The 18,227-nt window shown below is 54.5% G+C and overlaps 1 protein-coding gene across 2 annotated transcripts in view; it reads right to left on the bottom strand.

Annotated features, from left to right (window-relative positions):
* The window catches only part of ZBED4 (zinc finger BED-type containing 4), a 29,527-nt gene extending 17,201 nt beyond the window's left edge, over nucleotides 1-12,326 (bottom strand). The window contains exons 1-2 of one of the 2 annotated variants that reach the window (XM_032594059.1): nucleotides 12,185-12,326; nucleotides 3,287-3,385 (exon numbers count right to left, since the gene is read on the bottom strand). The gene's annotated coding sequence lies outside the window, so the exon portion shown is untranslated. The remainder of the gene's footprint in view (nucleotides 1-3,286; nucleotides 3,386-12,184) is intronic. The other variant, XM_030320961.1, reaches the window with a different exon arrangement.
* Nucleotides 12,327-18,227: the final 5,901 nt, after the last annotated feature.

The following is an 18,227-nucleotide window of genomic DNA, read 5'->3' as shown; positions in this document are numbered from 1 at the left end:
TGGGGGGTCGGGGGGAGGAAGTCTCGGACCAACCCTCAACCGACCACTAGGCTCACCAAGCAGAGATAGCAGTGGCCAAACGCTACAAAGAACACAGACTTTCTAGAATTAGTTCGGGAAAGCCATGGAAGAAATAGATTAAAACAAAACAAACCTCCAGCCACAAAAACAAACACGAGAGGGAGGAGGCTCTGATGTCGTTTTCAACAAAATCAAAAGTATTACAAAACATGCAAAGAAGCAGGAAAGCATGGGCCATACACAGAGGAAAACAGTCAAAAGAAACTGTCCCTGAGAGGACCTGGATGTTAGACTTACTAGACAAAGACTTTTTTAAAATGCTTTTTCTGAGAGATATGGAGAGACGGAATGTGAGGGGGGAGGAGAGGCAGAGAGGGAGGGAGACACAGAATCTGAAGCAGGCTCCAGGTTCCAACATGGGGCTCAAACTCACGATCTGCGATATCCTGACCTGAGCCAAAGTCGAATGCTTAACTGACTGGGCCACCTAGGCACCCCGCTAGACAAAGACCTTAAACTGGGCATTATAAATGTGTGAGCTGAATTAAAGGAAACAATGTACACAGACGATGTATAAAACATGTAACATCTCATCAAATAAACGTCAACATACAGAGAAAAATCATAAAAGAGAACTAAGCAGGAATTACGGGATGTTGAACTGCAGGACAACGGACACATTCACTAGAGGAACCAGCACACTTGAAGGCAAGTCAGCGAGAACAGCCACGTGGAAAGCCAGCAGGGGAGCACGGCCCTCGACACACCTGCCCAACATGACCCACGTGGTCAGAAAACACGGGTTACACTTCAAAGGGATAAATTATGCAAGTGTCCTTCACCCACAATGCAGTTAGGTTATAAAACAATAACAGAAGGGAATTTGAGAAATCAATAAATATTCGGAAATAAAAGCACATTTCTAAATGATCCGAGTGTCAGAAAGAAATTACAAGGGAAATTAGAAAGTATTTTCATCCAAATGAAAGTAACACACCAAAATTTGGATGTTGAAGGGCTCAGAGAGAAATTTATAGCTTTAAATACCTGTATTAGAAAAGAAGAGGGGTGCCTGGGTGGCTCAGTCGGTTGAGTGTCCCATTCTTGACTTCAGCTCAGGTCATGATCCCACGGCTCGTGGGTTCGAGCTATGCTGACAGCATGGAACCTGCTTGGGATTCCCTCTCCCTCTCTCTCTCTGCTCCTCCCCCACTTGCCTACATACTTTCTCTCTCAAAAATAAACAAACATTAAAAAGAAAAAAAGAATAAAAACTAAGCTAGAAGCACCATCAGAACAAGTAAACTCCACAAATGATCACTTAAGACAAACAGCAAAGAAAAATAATTTTTTTTAACGGAAAAAAAAAGAAGGACTAAAAAAGACTAGAGAAACGGACTGAAAGGCTGATGAGAAGATCCAACAACACACACGTAATGAGAGCCCCTCTCCTCCCTGCAAAGTCGGAGGGGACAAAGCAAGGGAACAGAACACTGAAAACTTAAAAACCTTTCCTGAAGTAAAACTTGTGAACCTACATATTGACAGAGCAAGCCGTGTGGATGAGAATCCATGCCCAACAATTAACACTAAAAGAGAATTCCATTCCGGCCAAAAACAGAGTCACTTATATTGGAAAGAAAGTAAAATTATCATGCATCTGACAACAATGTTTTATGCTAGAAGAGAATAACATATTTAAGATATTCAAAGGAAGAAAATGTGAGCCGAGGACTTTATATCCAGTCAAACTGACTTTTTAAAAAAATCTTTTGGGGCGCCTGGGTGGCGCAGTCGGTTGAGTGTCCGACTTCAGCCAGGTCACGATCTCACGGTCCGGGAGTTCGAGCCCCGCGTCGGGCTCTGGGCTGATGGCTCAGAGCCTGGAGCCTGTTTCCGATTCTGCGTCTCCCTCTCTCTCTGCCCCTCCCCCGTTCATGCTCTGTCTCTCTCTGTCCCAAAAAATAAATAAATGTTGAAAAAAAAAATTAAAAAAAAATCTTTTAATGTTTATATTTATTTTTGAGAGAGAGAGAGAGAGAGAGAGAGAGAGAGAGAGAGAGAATGTGTGTGTGTGGGGGAGGGGCAGAGAGAGGGAGACACAGAATCCGAAGCAGGCTCCAGGCTCCGAGCTGTCAGCACAGAGCCCGACGTGGGGCTCAAACTCATGAACCGTGAGATCATGACCTGAGCCGAAGTCGGACGCTCGACCAACTGAGCCACCAGGCGCCCCAGTCAAACTGACTTTCAATTGCAAAGGACACGTAAAAACTGTTATTGGGGCACCTGAGTTCAAGCCCCATGTTGGGTGTAGAGATTCCTTAAAAATAAAATCTTTATTTTCATTTATTTATTTATTTATTTATTTATTTATTTATTTATTTATTACGTTTATTTATTTATTTTATTTTTTTTTTATTTTTTTTTAAATTTTTTTTTTTTTTTTCAACGTTTATTTATTTTTGGGACAGCGAGAGACAGAGCATGAATGGGGGAGGGGCAGAGAGAGAGGGAGACACAGAATCGGAAACAGGCTCCAGGCTCTGAGCCATCAGCCCAGAGCCCGACGCGGGGCTCGAACTCACGGACCGCGAGATCGTGACCTGGCTGAAGTCGGACGCTTAACCGACTGCGCCACCCAGGCGCCCCACGTTTATTTATTTTTAAGACAGAGAGAGACAGAGCATGAACGGGGAGGGGCAGAGAGAGGGGGAGACACAGAATCGGAAGGAGGCTCCAGGCTCTGAGCCATCAGCCCAGAGCCCGATGCGGGGCTCAAACTCACAGGCCGCGAGATCGTGACCTGAGCTGAAGTCAGACGCTTTAACCGACTGAGCCACCCAGGCGCCCCAAAAATAAAATCTTTAAAACGCATTTAATATGCTTAAATCTGAGTTCATGGGACGCCTGGGTGGCTCAGTCGGTTAAGCATCTGACTTCAGCTCAGGTCATGATCTCATGGTTTATGAGTTCAAGCCCCACATCGGGCTCTGTAATGACAGCGCAGAGCCTGCTTGGGATTCTCTGTCTCTCTGTCTCTCTCTCTCTCTCTCTCTGTACCTACCCAATTTGCATGCTCTGTCTCTCTCTCAAAAATAAAAAATAAGTAAGTCAACAATAAAATCTTCAACTGGTCACCTTTGGAGGAAGATAGAAGATTGATTATTTTGAAACCTGGCAGAGAGAAGAATCAAGCATTTATCTCGGGTGTCCTATGTGAACCCGAGCCCTAGATAACCAAATGACGATGACAGGTTTCTCTTACTAGAAGTCCGGCTCATACACGCAGCTGCAGTAACTCAGCAGGAGCATCACCGTTTTGTAACTTGTCTGGAATTAACGCATGTCGTCCGTGCGTCGTTGGCTGCCAACATCGAAAAAGAAAGACATTGCACGTTAGGTGTCTCCTGATGGACCACAACACCCCTGTGAAGGAGCCTTGCCGAGTCAAACCCGAATCTGATCAAACCTCTATATCCAACTACCCCTTCCCAGGAAACCAGGGAGAGATGACACTACACGGGATGACCGCCATCGGCGAAATCCAGACTGTGAGAACCACAAGCCAACCACAAAAAACTTCCACGGGAGGTGGGGGGCGAGCTCCAGATAATACTGAAATGCCATCTAAGTCAACAGGCAGAACTTAACTAGGACTTGGAGGTACGTGATTCGGTCACAAAACTACGAAGAAAAGCAAGGACGGACTTGCCATAAAGTCCAGGCTGGCAGTTACTTCCGTCAGGACGGCGGGGGGCGGTGGGGGAGACACGGATGAGGGGTCTGGGGAGCCAGCAGAAGTCCGTTTCTTGACCCAAGTGATGGTCACAAAAGTGTCCACCTTATAACAACCCATCAAACCACACACTTACTTCCTGGTTTCTGCGTCTGCGCTAAACTTTAAAAAGGCTTAAAAACCCAAACCGTATGAAACTATGTTGACGAGGGTGCTGTGGTGTTGGTTCCAGGGGCCAACAGACTGGCAGAGACTGGAGAGCCTGAGGACAGGCCCACGCACAAGGTCTGCACACAGCAGACCTTTGACGCTGGAGGCGCTGGAGAGGAGCGAGCAAGGAGGATCTTTTAAATACATGGGGCCACGACAATTAGATCTCCGCGTGGAAAAAATGACACCTGACCCTAGTTCATGCCATCCCCCAAATCGACGGTCACGCTAAAGGCAAAACAATAAAGAACGTAAGATGGAAAAACATTCTTACGACCTTGACTTAGAGCAAAACAGAACTACCAAGGGAAGATGGACAAACCAGGCCACATTAAAATTAAGAAACTTAAAAATCAAGGAAATACAAATGAAATCCAGAACACCATACACCCTGTAAAGCGGCCACACACACACACACACACACACACACGCTGAGCCGACAGTGCCAGGGGCCGGACTAGGACACGCAAGCCCAGCCACCCTGGAACACACTGCAGCCCCCCACGCTATCGTGTGACCAGTCACAGGGTCATGCCCACAAGATGCCTGGAGACCTGCAACAAAGGACAAATCCAAAAACGTTCGTGGCAGTAATCACAGAGGTGTAAGTGGCTCCCGACCGCAGATAACATGTTGTGATAGATCCGTGCGTGGGATAGCCCACAGCCACAACAACGAAGAAACTGTCATAATACCCAGCAACCACGACAGTGAGCAGAACACGCACCGCATGACCCCCGTATATGAACGACAGTGGCACAGGCCGGGAAAACAAGGGACTTTGGGACTGGGGAGCACGGGGGTGGCGTCCGTCTCTCGAGCTGGTGACGATTCACAGAGATGAGCACTTGTCCGCGTGTCTTATGCTTCACGACCCAAGACTTACACTCTGGAAATCACCCACACAGCCCCGGCAGCCGCCCCCCAGTGCCCACCACGGCTGCCTTCCTGGCGCACGGGAGGTCGGCCAAGACCGTGCCGGGTGCAAGTGGGCGCCCACACAGACACACGTCTACAAGGGGATACGCAACTTAACTGCAGTCATCATGAAAGGCTTTCACTTTCTATTTTATACAGTCCTCTGTTGCTTGACTAATTTTGTGCATATTATTTCATAATCAGAAGTAGCAACGATATTGCTAATTTAAGAAAACCACTGTCATCTGATCTAGCAGCTTACTACTAAAGAAAATCAGCTTTTCCTACTATTTTGGTACAAATTAAAGGGGAAAAAAAGAAGCGTGTTATCTTTGGTTTTCAAACCACAAAAGGATTATGCTACTGTGGCAGTTTTGATCAGTCTGCATAGATAAAAAGGACCAGTAGGTTTTTGCCACCTACCCCTGGAGAGGATTTCTCTGGATGGTTCTGACCCTACTCTCCAGCAAACAGAAACAGGGTGACCAATGACAACGTGTCAAACCCAGAATCCTTCTAGAACAAACTTCATCACCCTGTCCACGGTTGGCTGCCGCCGCTTGCAGCCCGGGGCCCCCGGGCCCCCGGGATAGGAGGCCGTCCCAGGTCTCTGCAGCCCCTGGGGCTACCTGATGCTGACTGAACATTGAGCAATTAAGGAAGTGATGGCCCCCTCGGAAGGTGCAACAGCAATCTCAACTTCCAGAGCAATGGAAGGGCGGGGGGAGACAGAAAGAATGCACCCCAAAACCAAAGTTCCTTCAACTTACGGTACGTTTCTTAGGTTCAAAGACAAAAATACCAAAAAGTAAAAGGTAGCTTCAGAGGTTCCTTTCCATAGGCTAGAAAAAGTAAGACGTATGGACGTGCTCGGACTCAGAGAAGTTGCTGTTCTTTTATCGATGGGACGAAAGAAACCACCTTCCAACTCCACGGCGCAGAAGTCCAGAGCAGAGTCAGTGCCCAGGGCGGGGGGGGGGGGGGGGGGCAGAGCTGCCCGGCTGTCACCCCGGGCCACTTGCTAACACAGCCGTCTGTTTACTGATCTCAGACACTCTGGGCACCAAACAGCCATTTTAGTATTTTTCATTTCTCACAGCTTCGATGTGGTCAGGTCTCACTGGGTCGGACCGGCAAAGACTGGGTGCCGGACACACCCTCCGTCTGCGAGGCTGTGGCAAGCCTTCAGGGGACCACACGCTTGGAGGGGAATCTGGGAACCCCTGCTACAGTGACATCCTTGGACACAGCAATCCCACCGCCAGGACCAGACCCCAAAGACAGCCCTCATCCAATACAAAATAACATCTGCCAAGGCTGGTGACTGTAGCGTCCTACCGAGGCCGGACCACCACTCAAACACCCGTCGGGGAGGACGGACACATTCACAGGTGCTGAATACAACGGCGAGGCACACACACAGTGTAAGAGTACCTGCTACCTTTTATGAAAGACCAGCCGGGAGCTATACACAGACGTGTACATGCTTGGCTTTGCGGGATAAAGCAGACACAAAGATGACTGCCTGTAAACAGTAGAGGAAACAGGGACGGGGTGAAATTTCTGATATCTTCCACAGGATTTTGACTTTTGAGCCGTGTAATTATTTTGAACGTAAAAATAAAATCTGAAAATTCCTCATCTGAAACAAACAAACCGAATTTTTTGTATCAAACGAGCAACATAATGACAGACAAAAGAAGGCTTGTTTTAAAACGCACTGTTTTATTACTAATACGTACTAAGAACAAAAGGAAAACCCTCAAAAACAAAAGCACCTTATGGGCGCCTGGCTGGCTCAGCTGGGAGAACACGGGACTCTTGATCTCAGGGTTGTGAGTTCGAGCCCCACATTGGGTATAGAGATTACTTAAAACTAAAATCTTAAACAAACGCGAAAGCACCTTAAACTCGGCTAAGTAGTGTCAGTAGTAACCCAGTATTGTAACATCACACCCTATTTTATGTATACTTGTCCATAAGACAAGTAATTATGCCAATGATATTAAGAATCAAGATTTTTGTGGCGCCTGGGTAGCTCAGTCGGTTGAGTGTCCAACTCTTAATTTCGCCTCAGGTCACGATCCCAGGTTGTGGGACTGAGCCTCGCACTGGGCCCCAGGCTGTGCATGGAGTCTGCTTGGGATTCTCATTCTCTCTCTCTCTCTCTCTCTCTCTCTCTCTCTCTCTCTCTCCATCTGCCCCTCCCCACCCCACAAGCCTGTGCACGCACGCTCTAATTAAAAAAAAAAAAAAATGTATGTATATAAATCAAAGAAATTAAGTAAAACTTTAAAATAATTTCAAATCTGTACTGAAAAACTCAGGACGATCTTACAATGTTTTAAAAAACGTTTCATAGTTCTGTCCACGTGACAGGTGCTTAGAGCAGCAATCATGCACAAACACAGTGAACACATCCAACACCCAGGTCTCGGCTTCTAAACACTTTTCTGCACTAACAGGGAGCAAAGCACTTTGGAGCAGTGGCTGATGGCAGGTCGGGAGAGGGAAGGAAAGGGCCAGAGAGGTGCTCTCACAAAGATGCCGAGTGAGGGGCAGGCGCCACATCGCGGGGGCTCACAGCTGCTCAGCTATCACCGCGTGAACACCGAACACAGAAGACGTTAATAGCCTCTAATGCAATGAGTAAATAAAAATCCATCAGTCTGCACTGATACTCAAAACAGAAAAAGGAAAAACAAAAGCGTTTGCCACGGTGAAGGTATGACCGTCTGCCCCCCTGACGAGCGGTGATAAAGGGAGAGGGCCCGGCGTCTGTCCCCTCTTCCCAGGATGCCCGGGTGAGAGGGACACGGATAAAATACACAACATAAGGAAGCCGGCCTCGGTGTCAGGACGGCCTCCGAGAACGGCGCGGCAGGCGGCATCCCCCTTGGGAGAACGTGCCGCCCGACTCCCACCCTCTTCCCGCCAGATCACAGCACACGGGGAGCCAAGTTAAATGACACAGTGCAAAACAGATCCTGAACACGAGGCACTCACAAGACGACCGTCCTAGTCTCTTCAAAGAGTCAATGTCAAGGAAAACAACTGGGGTGTGGGGGGTATTATTCCAGAAGAATAGACACTAAAGAGATGTGACAGCCAATGCAATGACACAGAGTAGACTCTGGTTTGGAGAAATCAGCTACTGGTTTCAGAGCGGCCGGCCCACGGGTGCGAAGAGACCACTGTTCCACGTTCTAGACGTGATCAGCGATGGTGCTGCTGGTCACACAGAAGAGTCTCCTTTTGCCTCTTCTTTGGAGAAAAGGGCATTTAGGGGTGAAGCGCTGGAAAACACGCAATTTCCTTTGCAGGAGTGCGGCCAGCGCCAGACGGGCCGAAGGTGGCGGTGATGGCGACACGCCGCCAAGCGCTGTCAGAAACTCCACACGTAACCTTGAAAACACTGAAGCATATTTGCACCCAGCTCTCCGTGAGCCGTCCAGCGCCCAGGGAATCAATGAGCCACAGCGACAGCCCGCCCGGTTCACACTGGACACGACCGTCTTCCCACAAGGTCATAAACCGGGACCAGGTGTACGTGGGCGAGTCACTTTACACACCCCGAGCGGGAGTAACCGTAACCGACACGTTCTAGGGCTGGACACAGCACCACGCGCCTCAAAGCCGGAAGTGCCACCAGGGCCGCTGTGCTCACACAAAGGAAAAGGATAATCCAGTACCAGCTCCACGGATCTGGGGGACAGATCCGAGAGCACGGACAGCTGCTAAGGGTTAACATCAGAAACCCAGAACCAGAGCCCTTCCCGTGAGACGCGTTCAGACACGGCGATAAGGCTACCTTGGAAACAAAGCACATTCCAAAGCAAGCAAACAGACTGTGCTAAGGTCAGCCGGTCCCCGTGCTGTCCCTGAAACGTTCTGGGTCGCAGACCAGGGCTCCTTGGTCGGTTCCGCTCACTCGTCTCGTGGGACCCCTTTACCCAACACCAGCACCCTCGCTCGCTGCCTCCCCCTTCCCGTGGGGTCCAGGGCGGTCCCGCGAGGGATAGGCTGAAGCTGCTACTGTGGCTGGAAGCTGCTAAGAGTCCTGAAAGCGTCCTTTTACCTACAGGATGTGGAACACGGCCTCTGTGACAGGGAGACCAGAGGCATCCGGGAAGAGCTCCCTGCTCCCGACGCCGCTCCCCCGAGCGGAGAGCAAGCGAGCAGACCCTGAGGCGACGGTCAGTTTGCAGTGGCCGTGGATAAAACGCAGCCCCTCACGCTTCACCTCTGTGGGGGCGCTGAAGCAGGACAGAGCGCGTGCGGGGCCACCCAGACGGAGGAGCCATCGCATGGAGGGCACTCGGGTGGGCCAGCAGGGCACAGCCCCCTCACCCTGCTCCCCAGCCCAGGAGCAGCGGTTTCCAGGGCACTCGGACCGCTGGGGAAGGGCCGCGTGCGGCTGCGGACAGGCCTTCACACGGCAGGTGCCCACGAGGGGCGCAGCCTGCCGCACACCGGGCGGGACCCGCGGGACTTGGGCTCAAGCAGACGGGTCAGCCTCTCCACCACACCGCCCCTTCTTCCTTGGGGTCTCCGTCTGTAGCCCCCAGACCCCTGGGTTCGGACTCCGTCCAAGAAGGGGTCTTCCTGGAACGTACTTCTCAAGCAGAAACTGCCCTCACCTCTGCCTGCACCTGCCTGTATTTTCCTGGCCGGGCCTCCTTCTCTGGTGTAAGTCTATGCCCAGCGTCACCGCTCAGGTCTCCTTTTCAAAACCACTACTGCCCCCCGCAGGTAGAACCCTGCTAGGTACAGCGTGAGAGGCCAGCATACCTCCCAGTCAAGCACCTGTCTCTCTCAGGAACCCCTGCGTCAGAAACACGGAGCACGAGAAGGAAAGGCTTTATTTTTCTCCCAGCAACGCTTCCAGAATTTGAACTGCCCACAGCTCGTTGTCAAATAACCGGCAAGGAAGTGATGTGAGCTATCTCAGAATGAAGAAAAATCCGGGTGACGGAAAGTGGGGTGAGGGAGAAGGGCAGGAAAGACAGGGCTGTACCAAGGGGGAGCCCCTGGAAGGGGAGAGGACCGGAACCCTGTGGAGTCCAGACCCCGAGGCCGCAGGACGGTCGGGCCGGCGGCGCACTGTGACATTTCTGCGCAGCTGAACTCAGTAAAACACAGAAGGTAAGTGAGAGCCACGGACTCCGACTGCTTCTGTTCTCAAGCCCTGAGATTCAAATAGTGTCTTCAACACCAATCAGTAATTAGAAGAAAGGCAGTCCAGCCTCGAAACGGTGTGTTGTGTGCAGAGAATGCTGGTGAGGAGGAGTCCAAGGGGCCGCTCGCCACCGGTCCGAGGCCCCCGGCGCCAGGTCCGCGCCACGCCCGGCGTCACGCACCTGCTTCCCTCCCCTCACCACGCGATCATCGCCGCGAGGGAGTCAGACTGCAGTCTGGAGACCACAGGAGCTGGCGCCAGGCGAGGAAAACCGCGACACGAGGTGCAGAGAGAGGCCTGCCCTGGCCACCCCCGCTCCCGGACCCCCCCTCCCCTGCCGCTCCGTCTCCAGACTCTGCGCCGTGGGGACAGGGTCTGGATGGCAGGTCCTCGCGCTGCCTCTGCTCCGCGAACCCTGCGTGCCGCTGCACCGCAGCGGAATGGGATTCAATCAACTGCTCCAATAACTTACTTTAAATCTCCCTCCGAGCTGTTAGGACGTCCTTTCCGCAGCCTGTGTTTTGCACAAACCTCCTTACTTGCACGTAGGGACATTAGAGAACAGTGTCTTCACACCCAAAATACCAGGAACAGCCAGAACGGTATCAGGAAGGGGTAGCTGTCAAGGAGACTACGTGTCAGGTAGACTGAGTCCAAGCTCCCTTCTGACACAGGAGGCTGGCCGGGTCCCGTGGAACTTCTGAGGACGCCCAGAATTTCTCTTACCCCATGCTAGGTCTTTCAGCGAGAAAACATTAAGCAGATATGCCCCGAGCAAGGGTCAGGGAGGTGAGCATAGGGATGGGCGCCAACAGCCCACAGGAAGCCCTCCGAGGAGATAGAGTTCAGCTCCTGTGAGCACTTTCCTTCAAAAGGAAACTGGTGAGTGACCAAAATTAATTCCTAAGTGAAATCTGACTTAGTCAAAGCACTTTTTTAAAAACTCCGACCAACTCCTTCCAAGCCTCCCAATTTTATCACCACAATACAGACAAAACATTAATATTTCTAATAAAAAGCCACCAGGATGCCCTTGCCCTAACGAACTGGCCTCGTTAAAGCCTGAAAAGCATTTTTTTTTTTAAACCATGCACTCGATTTAGTCAGAGTTAACTTCAAAACAAATAACTTCCCTTTTTTACAAAAAGAAGAATGCCAACAGAAGCTGGTCCTGATGCCTGGCGGAGACCTCTTCCAGAGAGGCGCGCGGGGTCCCCGAATGTCACCCCAAACCCGCGGAGGGCGCCAGGGGGTCGCCAGGGCTGGGCTGGGGGAGCCCCCGCGCTGCAGGTGCTGCGGGACAGAGACACAAATGCCCGGGTCCGGGTCCAGACCGACAACCACAATTGAAACCCGTGTGAAATTACGCTTTGCCATTTGATTCCTACCTTACTGATTAAATCTGAGCGGCGGTGCCCAGAGGCACGACGACCGAGGGCCCCGCAAGCATGCGCCTCCTAAGACACTAGGACGACGGGCCGTCTCTTCCTGGAAATACCCCTGAAGACGAGCCACACCGAGAAAAAAACCCAAATGCGATTTGTAGGGCAACTCGCTGTGGTGATGGGGGCCAAGCGCTGGGAGAAGACGCGCCCAGGACCCCCGGCCCCCGGCCCCGCACCTCGGGGCTCCGCACCCCGTCCCGGCCGCACCAACTTTCTACCACTTGAGATATTTTGTCAACAAAATCCTGCCGTCCGGAAGACGCGTCTCGGGCGCAACCGGCGCGGCCCGCCACAAGCCAGCTGTCAGCCGGGGGGCCGGGGGGCGCAGGGCGCGGGCCGGGATCGCGGGGCCGGGGCCGGGGGTCCCGGGGGCGGGGGGCGGGGTCGGCGTCGACCCCAGCCCTCCGGGCACCGCGGCCGAGTCGGGGGCGCGGGCGGGGTCCAGGCCACCGCAGGCCGCGCCCCCAAAGCCGCCCCCGGCCCGGCGCAGACAATGTCGCGGCGCCCCCGGCCCCCCAGCCCCGCAGCCCGACCCCGACCCCACTTCGACCCTCGCCCCCTGCCCCCGTCCCCGTCCCGGACCCCGACCTCCGACGGCGCACCGGGACGGCCGGGCCCGGGGCGCGAGCTCGCGGCCGAGGCACAGCCCGCTTCGGCCGCCCGCCGCGCACTCACCGCGGGCGCTGGGCTCGGGGCGGCGCGGCTCCCGCCCGGCTGCGGACGACGGCCGGCGCGGGCGGACGCTCCCATTCATTAGCCGCGGCTTTGTCTGCCCCCGCCGGCCCCTCCCGCCGCCGCCGCCGCCGCCCGCCCGCCGCCCGCGGACGCCGCCGGACGCTGCGCCCCTCCCAGAGCCCCGCGCGGCGCGGGGCGGGGCCGGGGGCGGTGGCCGGGCGGGCGGGCGGCACCAGGGAACCCAGGCGCGACTGTCGGGGCGAGCCCGAGCCGACCGCGCAGGCGCGGTCTCCGCCCCCGCGCCCGGCCGGAACGACCACGCAGGCGCGGCCCCGCCCCCAGGCCGGAGCGGGCCTGCCACGCAGGCGCAGTCCCCGCGCGCCGGCCCCGCCCCCGGGCTGCTGCGGACCGGCCTCTGAGGCGCCGATTCCGCACGCCGGCCTTGTGCCCGGGCCCGGCTGAGCCAACGGCGCAGGCGCAGTCCTGTCGCGCCGGCCCGGTCCCCGGGCCCGACTGGGCGACGGCGCAGGCGCAGTTTGGGCGTCCCGGCCCCGCCCCCAGGTCGGCTGGCGGGTGGGCGGCCGGAACGTCTGCGGGCGGTGGCGGGTCTGGCGGCCTGCGCCGCATTCCTGGGTCGCCTGTTGGCGGCGGCCCGCTCGCGGTGGCCCCGCGCCCAGCCCGTCCTGCAGCGGAGCCGCGGAGCCTCGGGGCGGGGACCCCTCCCTCCCACCTGCGGCGGACGCGGGGCCGACCTTCCCGCGGGGCCCACGGTCGCGGGACGGCCGCGCCGGGAGCCCGGCTTACCCTGAAGCCGCGCCGAGTGTCCTCCTTCGTGCACGGTGCTGCGAGGGCTGCCGCGGCTTCGTGCGCCGTGCGCCTAAGCCCTTAATTCTAAGACGATAAGGTGCTTCCATGCGCGGCCTCGCTCACTGCAGCACGGGGATTAAAACTTAAGCCCTGCGGGGGGCCGGGGAAAGACCCTTTGTGCAGCGCCCGGCGCCCCGGCGACCTCGTCCTGAGCAGCCCCTCGGGGGAAGGCCCGGCGCCAGCAGGTGCTGAGCGCGCGGGAACGCGGGCGGGCTTCGGGGTGTGTACGCCTCTGGACGTGTAACGTGCAGTTGCCGAATACAGACTTGTGTGCGGGCCACACAGATGGTGCACACTGAATTTACCTTGTGTTGTGCGAACGTGAGACAAGCGTGCACTTTACAAAGTCTGAACGATTAGGTGAGTAGGCTGTGCCCGCTCCCGCCCAGCGCCCGGCACGCCTCCACGACCCTCTCCTCCCGGGCTGCGCCCTCTCGGGCCGTTCCTTCCTCTCCAGCCTCGGCGGGTGGGGGCTTGACTTCCGTGACTGAGCGAGGCCGACTGGCCCTAGGACCTTCACAGACCCGCTGTAACGCGCTTGTCTGCTACCAAATCCCAATGGCAGCGACTGTTTTCTTCTGTTCTCGCTGATGGGTCCCACCTTCTAGAATGCTGCCTGGCACAGAGTCCTGGTGGACCCTTGTCATACAGCTCAGGGGGCAGCATACGTATTATGGCCACCGTCCAAATCCAGCCAGCCGTCTGGTTTGTTTGTTTTGTTTTGTTTTTATGGCCTCGGAGCTAAGAATATTTTCTCACTTTTCAATGGCTGGGGGAAAATCAAAGTAAGAGTAATATTTCATGACGTGAAAACTACAGGAGATTCAAACGTCAGTGTCCTGATGGAGTTGTACTGGAACGGGACCAAGCCCGCCCACTCACGTCCTGCCTACAGCAGCTTTCCCAAGGCACAGGCCAAGTTCAGGAGTCGAAAGAGACACGTGACCGCAACAGCTATGAATACCTGCTATCTAGCCCTTTGCAGAAGTTGTGGACTCCTGCTCTGGAGGAATGAACAGCCTCCTGCCTCATCCCTGCTGTGCTCACCTGTCTACTGACACCCTCAGGGGGCTCTCCGTTTCCCCCAAAGCCAGAGTTCTTACAGTCGAGGTGACCAGGCCCGCGCTGCCCTCCCTCGCTGACCCGACTCCAGCCACCCTGTCCTCTGTGCCCCACCTCAGGGCCTTGGCTCTGGCTGTTCCCTCCAACCGGAAAGCTTTTCCTCAATTGTGGCTGCCTCACCCCTCACCTCTTCAGGTCTTTGCCCACATGTCACTGTACCGGGGAAGCTCTCTCTGACCACTCTGTGAGGCACGTCCCTCCCCTCACCCCCTCTCCCAGCTTCGTGGCCGGCCTCCCTGACTACAATCAATGCTCCGAGGGCGGAGGGCCTTGTTTGTCGTGTGCACTGACGTGTGCCACCCAGCACGAGAAGACCAAGCACGTCCTAAGTCGTGGCAGAAGATGTTGACTGAGTCCCCACGACTGCCAGGAACCAAGCTAGGTGGGGACGTGAAAGGTTCGCTAGCAGAACGGCAGCGACTCTTCCTCCCTCCTACAGGTCAACCAGGTGTGGCCCGCGCTGACCCTTCGTAGGAATGATTGAGTCCACATGGCGGCCGTGTAACTTAATGCCTGAACGGGACACTCTGGGCATGAAGTGGAGTGCTACTTCTAGTGGCGAAGCCGGCACCAGCACAAACTGGAACTGTCCCAGTGCGTCGGGATGCACGGTGACTGCATTGAACGGCCGTGTCCATCCATTTAGTAAATCTTTGATGAGCACTTTCCACCCTGTGCAAGGCCGAGGCAGGGTCGAGAGGTGAGGGGTGGCGGCAGGTGGACGCCAAGCCTGGCCTGGGAGGGGGAGCTGCGGCCGCCGGGGTGCAGTTGGACAGTGACAGCAGCTGAACCCCAAAGCTCTGTACTCCGGAATCGACGTGCTCTCAGTACTCCCCGTCTGGATACCGCGATACCCGCATCCGGGTGTCTCCATTGCTGCTCTCCCCGGGACCTCTCAGGCCTCCTGGGGTGGGGGCTGGAACGGAGGCTGCAGGGCCCCTGGGACCAGCAAGAGGAAGCGCCCCTGCGGCCACCACCTGTGAAGTGTTTTCATCTTCCCTTCGCTGTTAAAGGCAAGAGAACTCCAGACTACTGATGTAGATGTGTGAGGGTGTCCCCACAGTTTGCCTCCGGGGACTCTTGGCCTGGAGTGACCTTCCTTTTTGGGGGTAGATGAGCTTCCGGAAAGCCTGCCGTGCAGCCCTGAAACCTCGGAGCTGTGCCAGATGGCTCTTGCCTCGGTGACGTTGATGTCATGATGCCGCCAGCCTGGGGAGTGACGCGGCCAGAAACAGGAAGGTGCAGAGGCCCCTGGCACAGAGTAGGTGTGCCGTGAACACTGGCTGCCTATAGCTGACATCAGGACAGGCGACCCAGTGTGCCCGGGGCCACCGCCCGGCCCCCAGCCCCCAGCCACAGCCCTGCCGCTGAGACCTCGGGGCTTCCCTTTCCCCACCTCTCAGGTGATGTAGTGAGGGGCATGAGGACGGTGTGAAGCAGGAGGGTAGGAGTTGTGCCCGCTGGAACCCCCACGCCTCCGGACCTGCCCCTCTGCTCCGAGGGTGGACGGGTCCTGTTCAGGTAGGGGCCCAAAGGGGGAGGCACCGGGCTAGCTGGGAAAGTGAGGACGAGGAAGCAGCTGGGAATAAGCCCTGGGAGGCTCCATTGGGGTTTGGCCCCTTCCTGAGGTGTAGAAGAGGGGAGTGGAGGAGAACTGGGGATGACCGTGTCAGGTCGCCCATGGTGCGGGGAGGTGCTGAGGTGATGGTCCAGGGGGTGAACCGTGGCATCTCCAGCAGACCCCGCAGGGGCCCAAGGAGAGAAATGCCAGAATTGGCAAGGGACCCAGGCAGACAGGAGCTGCAGATGGGGCACCAGCAGCAGTGATGAGCTCAGGGGAAATGGAGTGAAAGCCGGAAGCTTACAGCAGCGCCTACCTGGAGGGGCCTTGTGGCTGGGATGGGGTCCTAGGGAGCACACAGGGCATCAAGCACCAGGGCCCTGGGCCAGGAACCCGCTCCTGTGGTTCCTTACAGGAACCAGTAAGCCGAGCAGGAGGAGGCCAGATCAGGAAGGGGCTTGAGGGTCTTCCAAGGTTGGAGTGGGCAAGGGTCCAGGGAGGAGGAGAGGCGGTAAAGCCAGACTGGATGGTGACATAACCCCGGGGGAGCAGCTGTGGCTGCTGCTGGAGGGAGCCGAGGGAACCCAAGAGGCGTCCTAGAGAAGAATTCGGAAGGGATGCGCCGGTGGGGGCAGACCCCGAGTGGTGCAGGGACTCGGGTGGACGCCCGCGCTGGCCCCGGCCTTCGCTCAGGAGGACACCAGCCTGCGGCAGCTGGCTCCGTTTTATCTTCCAAGGTGGAAATGGCTTTGCAGTTTATGGCCATTTCTAGGGTTGCCGGATGTAGCAAATAAAAGTACACATGTTGTATGGGACATCTTCACACTAAAAAGTTACTTATTTGAAATTTGAAGTTTATCTGGGTATACCGTATTTCCTCTAGCAAATGTAACCATAACAGGTATACATAATCCAGCTAACACGAAAATAAAAAGTGAGAACTGTCTACAATCCCACCCCAAAAGGGTAATCTCGAAAGCAATTCGATGTGTATCTTGCCCAGGTTTTTTTTTTTTTTTTAATGTTTATTTTTGAGAGAGAGAGAGAGAGACCGGGCATGAGCAGGGGAGGGGCAGAAAGAGAGAGGGAGACAGAATCCGAAGCGGGCTCCAGGCTCCGAGCTGTCAGCACAGAGTCCGACGCGGGGCCCGAGCCCACAAACCGCGAGATCGTGACCTGAGCCGAAGGCAGGCACTTAACTAACTGAGCCCCCCAGGTGCCCCTTGCCCAGGGTTTTCATACAAGCTTGCAGATCAAAAGAACAAAAAAGATTTTGCTCTATGTATTCTTCTCTAATCTGATTTCACTTAACGAAACACCTATTTCCATGTGAAATCAGCCCAGCTGTGTCCAGCTCCCTGTCTGGAACCGTTCTCGGAGAAGCCGGCCTGCTCTGACACCGCGGTGGGTCCCTCCGGTTATTTCATCAGAAAACATGCTTAGCAGTGGAATTTTTTTAATTGAAGATTTTATGGAGATAGTTACAGACTCCTACGCGATTCCAGGAAATAATGCTGAAGGACCCCTGGTACAGGTGAGCTAGACCTACCCAATGGTAACTAACGTTCTTTAAAAGGATAGCGGGAGAATCACAGCCAGAATAGTGACGCTGATATGGTTCACTGACTTTGTTCCAATTTCCCCAGTTTTACTTGTCCTAATGTATGCATCAAATTCTGTACGTTTATTTTTATTTTTTTAAATATTTATTTCTGAGAGACAGAGTGAGACAGAGCATGAGCAGGGAAGGGACAGAGAGAGAGACAGAATCTGAAGCCAGCTCCAGGCTCTGAGCTGTCAGCACAGAGCCCAACACGGGGCTCGAACTCATGAACCGTGAGATCATGACCTGAGCCGAAGTTGGACGCTCAACCGACCGAGCCACCCAGGCACCTCTTACTTCCCCGTTTTAAAAGTTGTATTTAGTTGGATGTACAGAGAGAGATGAGTCCACATCATCTACTCTTGAACCAGAAGTCCCTGGTGTTATTTTTTCGTTTTACTTATGTAACTATTTCTTCAATGTATTTTTACAACCGCTTTTTTAAGATATAATTCACATACCATACAATTCACTCATTTAAAATGTACAATTTAAAGGTTTGTAGTGTATGTGTGGGGTTGTGAAACCCGCACCACTCAATCTTAGAACACCATCATCCCCAAAGAAACCCCATACCCATTAAAAGTCAGTCCCCATTTCTTCCTCCCCTGAGGCCCGACAACCACAGATATGCTTTCTGTGTCTATAGATTGGCCTATCATTGACATTTCACATAAATGGAATCATTCAATATGTGGCCTGTGGGCATCTTTCCTTTGCGTAATGTTTTCAAGATTCATCCATGTAATTTCAGTACTTTGTTCCTTTGTTTGTGGACACATAACATTTTATCTGTCTGTTCATCAGTTGATGGCCATTTGGTTTATTTTCACTTACTGACTATCGTGAATAACATTGCTGTGAATCTCCCTGTACAAGTTTCTGTGTGG

This window comes from Lynx canadensis, chromosome B4 (assembly GCF_007474595.2).
Source record: "Lynx canadensis isolate LIC74 chromosome B4, mLynCan4.pri.v2, whole genome shotgun sequence".
Classification (NCBI taxonomy): domain Eukaryota; kingdom Metazoa; phylum Chordata; class Mammalia; order Carnivora; family Felidae; genus Lynx; species Lynx canadensis.
The sequence above is the reverse complement of the archived record's forward strand: the minus strand, read 5'-3'. Positions and strand labels throughout refer to the sequence as shown.